At 36.0% G+C, this 6,025-nt stretch overlaps 1 protein-coding gene across 6 annotated transcripts in view; it reads right to left on the bottom strand.

Annotated features, from left to right (window-relative positions):
• LOC105465543 (sodium/potassium transporting ATPase interacting 2) overlaps positions 1-6,025 on the bottom strand; it is a 1,022,956-nt gene that overhangs the window by 916,366 nt on the left and 100,565 nt on the right. The gene's annotated exons all lie outside the window — the stretch shown is intronic.

The following is a 6,025-nucleotide window of genomic DNA, read 5'->3' as shown; positions in this document are numbered from 1 at the left end:
GTAACCCACCAAATGGCATATATGAAATTTTACTGTAAAACTTCATATAACAGAGACAGATACTACAGTAGATGATAAAAGTCTTATTAAAGAAATATGGTAATGAAGATTTTTTAGGCAAAGATAAGGTTTTTATCTTGCATTTAGAAAGTGGTACTAACAGGCTAGGCGTGGTGGCTCATGCCTGTATTCCCAGCACTTTGCGAGGCTGAGGCAGGCAGATTGCTTGAGCCAAGGAGCTCAAGACTAGCCTGTGCAACATGGCGAAACCCTGTCTCTACAAAAACTATGAAAAAATTAGCTGGACGTGATGACGCACGCCTGTAGTCCCAGCTACTCGGGACGCTGAGGTTGGAGAATTGCCTGAGCCCAGGAAGTCGAGACTGCAGTGAGCCAGTGAGCCATGATCGCACCACTGTACTCCAGCCTGTCAAAAGAGTAAGACCCTGTCTCAAAAGCAAAAAAAAAAAAAAAAAAAAAAAAAAAAAAAGTAAGAAGAAAGTGGTGCTAATGAAGGTGGATAATTGCACTAGGATATAATTTACCAAAGTCAATGAAGGATTATGCAAAGGCCAAACAAATTTTAAAATAGTAACCTGGAAACATGAGATCAAGGAAAATTTTACAAACATTTATTACTATTTAACTGGAGAAATATTCAAACTTACTCTTTCTCATAATGGGTTTTTAATTCCAGCATATTTCATCTTAACATAGAATGTTAAAAGAAAATCACAACTACATGTATAATTTGTTTTTAAAAACTATACTGCTTGAAAAGGCACAAAACAAGCCCAAAATCCATCTTAATCTGGTACCTATATATATGACATACACATTAAACTAACACTATTAGGTCAAAATACATATTTTATGTAGAATCAAAGATTAATAATACTTTTCAGCTTGATGTATCGCAGCATGCATCAATTCAATCTAGGACTAATGAGATTCCTGTCTTAGTTACACTATTTAGAAGATTTTACTGGTAAAACTGGCTCACTTCCATCCCCATTGGTAGTGTTTCCCAGATATCTTTTTTTTTTTTTTTTTTTTTGAGATAAGAGTCTCGCTCTGTCGCCCAGGCTGGAGTGCAGCGGCACCATCTCAGCTCACTGCAAGCTCCCCCTCCGGGTTCCCGCCATTCTCCTGCCTCAGCCTAGGGCATGGCCAGCACTACAGCCGCACACCACCACGCCCGGCTAATTTTTTGTACTTTTAGTAGAGACAGACTTCCACCGTGTTAGTCAGAATGGTCTCGATCTCCTGGCCTCGTGATCCACCCGCCTCGGCCTCCCAAAGTGCTGGGATTACAGGCATGAGCCACGATGCCCAGCCTAGATATTCTCTTTTTTTATCTGAGTCAGAATATACACATTATGCAAGCTCATCAATAGGCCTGTCGGTCCTTTCATCATTTTACCCATAAACTATCACAGTTCACAGTGTACATTAGGTACATTAGAACTAGACCTCTATAGGTCTCTCACATTTCTGTACATATTGAGAGCAAATATACTAACTATGCTTTTGTTCTGAACTATTTTCAATAATGTTTTGATAGTAAACAGGCTGGGAATATAGAGTTAGTGTCTCCCATGAAAACAGACAGTAGGGGCAGCATTGTTTATGGTCCAATATCAGAAAGATAGTGGTTCTCTTCAGAGCAAAGTTCAGGCAGATTTGTCTGTCATACCTTACAAAACATTCAGGTTTCCTAAACTTAGGATTCCTCAGCTGTGATGCAAACCCACTAATTGCACCGTATCCACTGAGTCCCATCTATGTCATCCCCAAAGCACTGGGAGAGATAAGGGAGTTCGTTTTGCTTGCTGTGCTGTAATGAAGTCTTTGTCTCTGATCCAGGAGTATCATGTCTTCTGCCAGCATCTGCCATGAAACTGTGGAAGGCTAAATTGTTTGCCTGAAAGTAGGGTAAAATTTCAGACTTTTCACATTCTTGACAAAACCCAACATTTTTTTGCAAAAGGAATGGATAAATTTTCTTAGCAATTTTCCATTTTCTAGTTTTTCTCAATATTATAGAATAGTAATTAGCCTCTTCAGTGTGCAATTATTCACATATAAATGAATAGTGATTAATTTGATGATTATTGATTTCTGAAAAATACAATACTGGTCATTTGAGCCCAGAGGATTAAGATTTACAACACACAATCCAAAAAGAACTCAAACCAGGCTGCCCACACCAACTCATTCTGTCCTTCTCACCCCCAGCTCAGCTAGTTAGGCTTACATCCAAGTGAGGGAGAGAAATATTTGACTGAAAATTTTAGATGGAGACTTGCTAATCATCAACTAAGTTAAGCCATTTAGAATACCATTTTTGAGATGTCAAAACAAATATGTATCAGGTTCATGGACATGTTCATTGAGTTAAAAGTCTATTAACTATTTAATTACAGGCTCTTTCTCATCCCCTTCCCCTTCCATATATAACACTTTTGGAGAAAAAACATCCAGTGTTGCAATTTAAGCATACTTGTACATTGTAAAAAAATCATTAAAGCAAGGCTGAACATTGCAAAAGTCTGAGAGGGTAACCTGGGAAACAACCATTAGGCAAATCTACTGTACTATGATTATGATAGTGGCCAAATCTGCACACAAAGCAGGAAGATGATAGACATCTGATCTGTTGGAAGACAAGAAGAACACAAAGATGGCCTGACATTATGCCCTGATAACTGGTTGACATTTTTATAAACTTCCATTATGGAGTGAATCTGAAAGCAAGTTATCAACATTCAGTTCCTAAATCAGACACACTTAATTGATCATTTCTTTCTTTTTTGAGACAGAGTTTCGCTCTTATTGCCCAGGCTGGAGTGCAATGGTGCAATCTCGGCTCACTGCAACCTCCGCCTCCCAGGTTTAAGCGATTCTCCTGCCTCAGTCTCCCGAGTAGCTGAGATTACAGGAATGTACCACCACGCCTGACTACATTTTTTTTGTATTTTTAGTAGAGACAGGGTTTCTTCTTGTTGGTCAGGCTGGTCTCAAACTCCCGACCTCAGGTGATCTGCCTGCCTTGGCCTCCCAAAGTGCTGGGATTACAGGCGTAAGCCACCGCTCCCAGCTGATCATTTCTTGTTTTCTTTAGGAAAAAAAAAAAAAAATGCATATAATAGACTGGAAGGGCTTTGTACAGTTCAATGGTAAAAACAACAGCTGACAATTTTCAAGGCAAGGGTTTTCATCCTATTGATAGTGTAACTAAATCAGGGTTTATTAACCAAGTTAAAAATTAGGCAAATAATATTACTAAATTTTGGTTATATCCACTGCATATTCCCAGTATCCAAAATAAGAAGATAATTAGGTCTACCTTACGAATCCTATCTTGAAAACTTACTGTACTCCTGACAGCTTATGGTTGGCAATACAGACTTCAAGAGGACTCTAGCCAATTGCTATGGAGAAAAAAAAAGGGGGCTAAGTTTGGATAAGAGAGAAATAAATGGTAATGATAGTGGCCAGAGTCAACTTTCTCTTGCTCTATCTGGTAGATAGTAACACCTGAATATAGAAAAGGCTGTGCTAACTTTGAATGTTGAATATTATAAAGCATACCATAAAATGGAGGAGTCTTGATAGTCTTTATCATTTAATATCTAACATTGCTTCAGGTAACTAAATAAAATTCCTTCCCTCTTATTTTGGTAGGAATTTAAAACTGAGAAGCACTTTCTCCATCAGCAAAAAACAACAACAAAAAACAAATTTAGATTCACGGCTCTTCCCCCATGCTCCAATTTCTGCTGCAAAAAATAAAAGCGACAATTAGGAAACAGCTAATATGGCAGAGGTTTTGTGATAGACATCAGCTGCATCGTTTCACATTAGCTGTTCAAACAGCCATCAGAGAATAATGACTTTCACTCACTATCAATCAATAAATGATTCAGTGGTAGTTTCCCATAATTCATTGTTGTTACTACCAGTAGTCATGTCTCCTTCTTTGTTTCTTGAAATTAAATTTGAACAAAGTAGTATGACTAACTACCAGCTGATCTTCAATAGTTCCCACCAATAATTTGCTACTTTGGACATTACACTATATTAGTAATAGATTAAGGCACTGTATATTTTTAAGTCATGGTGAATTGCTAAGTAATTGCATTCATATTATTCACTCTACTATCAGTGAAGAGCATTATGCTGCCTAGATGAAGCTATATTAAAATCAATTAAAAATATGAGTTGGTTTTGTTTATCATGTATTTTTATAATTTTTCTGACAGCTGTTTCCTGAATACCACTGAAGAATGCATATGAAGCAGATATAACCCTTCTGAATAAATTGATGCTTCTTTAAATCTTTTTTTGGAATGTATTATGCCCAAACCGGGTTGTTAAATTAATTCTGCAATCATAAGATTCAAGATGGTACTAACAACTTTCTGATCTTCCAAATTTTGTGCTAATGTTTAATTAGGATTAATTGCGTGAGTGGAAATGGTGTTTCAATAACAATATTAGGTGGGTCATACTTTTTGGATAACATTTAATATGAAAATAGTCATGCAACTATTAATGTCAATATGTAGATAATGAAGTAGTTGAACCACCTATATCACACTAGACATAGGAATTTTTGTTTTAAAGCAAAATAAAATGAAACTTTTTTTAGCCTTTTCTATTTTGATTTTTTTAGACAATGTCAACTTCTGATGCATAAACCTATGTAAACACAAAAACTTCCATCCCCACAGGCCACTCATTTCCACGATCAAATCCATCCAGTCCAAGTAAGGTGGTTTCCTGTAGTTGTATTGATTCCCAAATGTGAGTCTATATAGTATGTTCACTAAATGCCTTACTTCCTCCCCCAATAAAGTCATCATTTTTACAAGGCCATTTTTGTACCTGACATATCATTTGATAAGTTATGCCCTTCAATATTTAAATGACATGCCACCCTCCTAGATTTCCAGACCATAAATCTGAGGCTATGCTTCTACAGAGACAGATTATTCTGAATTATTCTTATTTCACTAAAATTTCTCTAACAACCCATTAAAACAAAACTTTATTTTACATAACTAGCACCATACTAAGAAAATAAGTATCAGCCTCCTTATTTAAAGTCTTCATTTTAAAGTCTTCATGTCTCAGGGTAAAGAAGGAATTGCACTAATTAAAGATCAATTTAAGCTACACTTTCTCAACTCTCTAAAATTTCCAATTAGTATTACCGTGGAAACTCTTGTGTTAGACGAGTTATAATAACAGTCTGTTGCTCATAATATGGGAATGAACAAAAGTCCCCACTCAAAGCCATAAAATATGACCACACACAAGAGAACTGTGTGATGTTTCAAAGTTTCCCATGCAATAAATTTTCACTTTCTTTGCAGAAAAATGACTGATATGTAGAGGGAGCCAGAAGGGAAATGTCTACCATAAATTTACTTCTGACCCAAAGGAAACATTGTTTCATTTTTGTGGCAGTGACAGGAATCTTAGAATAATAATACCATTCCATGTTGAAATTAGAGGGAAACAAAAAGCAAAGAAAGCACTTGGTATACTGAGTCACTTATTCTGGAATTTATGAAATATTTCAAAAACATCAAGAAATATTAAATTGGATCCTGCCATTGAGGCTCTAAAACAAATATAGTGAAGTGTTTCCAAAACCTCAAATATAAATATTTAATTAAAAATAATCCTAAAGAGAAAAATATGAAATCACTAAAACAGCAATAACAACAAACAAAAACAGTGCTACTTCACTGGCTGCTTTATAAAAAAAAATTAGCATGAAAATATGGCCAAGAAAGGGACAGGAACACAAAACAAAGAATAAACAAATAAAATTAGAAGCTGGTGGTTCTTCTATGGAGATTATAGTTCAAAATGAACTGAGACTTATTTAAAAATACTAACGACAATAATATCAACACAAAAGACAACTTTTAGAAGATGACAACCAAGGATGCAATAGACATGGGTTAGAGGACGATGGAATGATAACGCATGGGAAATCAAAAATGTAACC

This window comes from Macaca nemestrina, chromosome 5 (genome assembly GCF_043159975.1).
Source record: "Macaca nemestrina isolate mMacNem1 chromosome 5, mMacNem.hap1, whole genome shotgun sequence".
In the NCBI taxonomy this organism is placed as follows: domain Eukaryota; kingdom Metazoa; phylum Chordata; class Mammalia; order Primates; family Cercopithecidae; genus Macaca; species Macaca nemestrina.
This window is presented reverse-complemented; position numbering and strand designations above follow the sequence as displayed.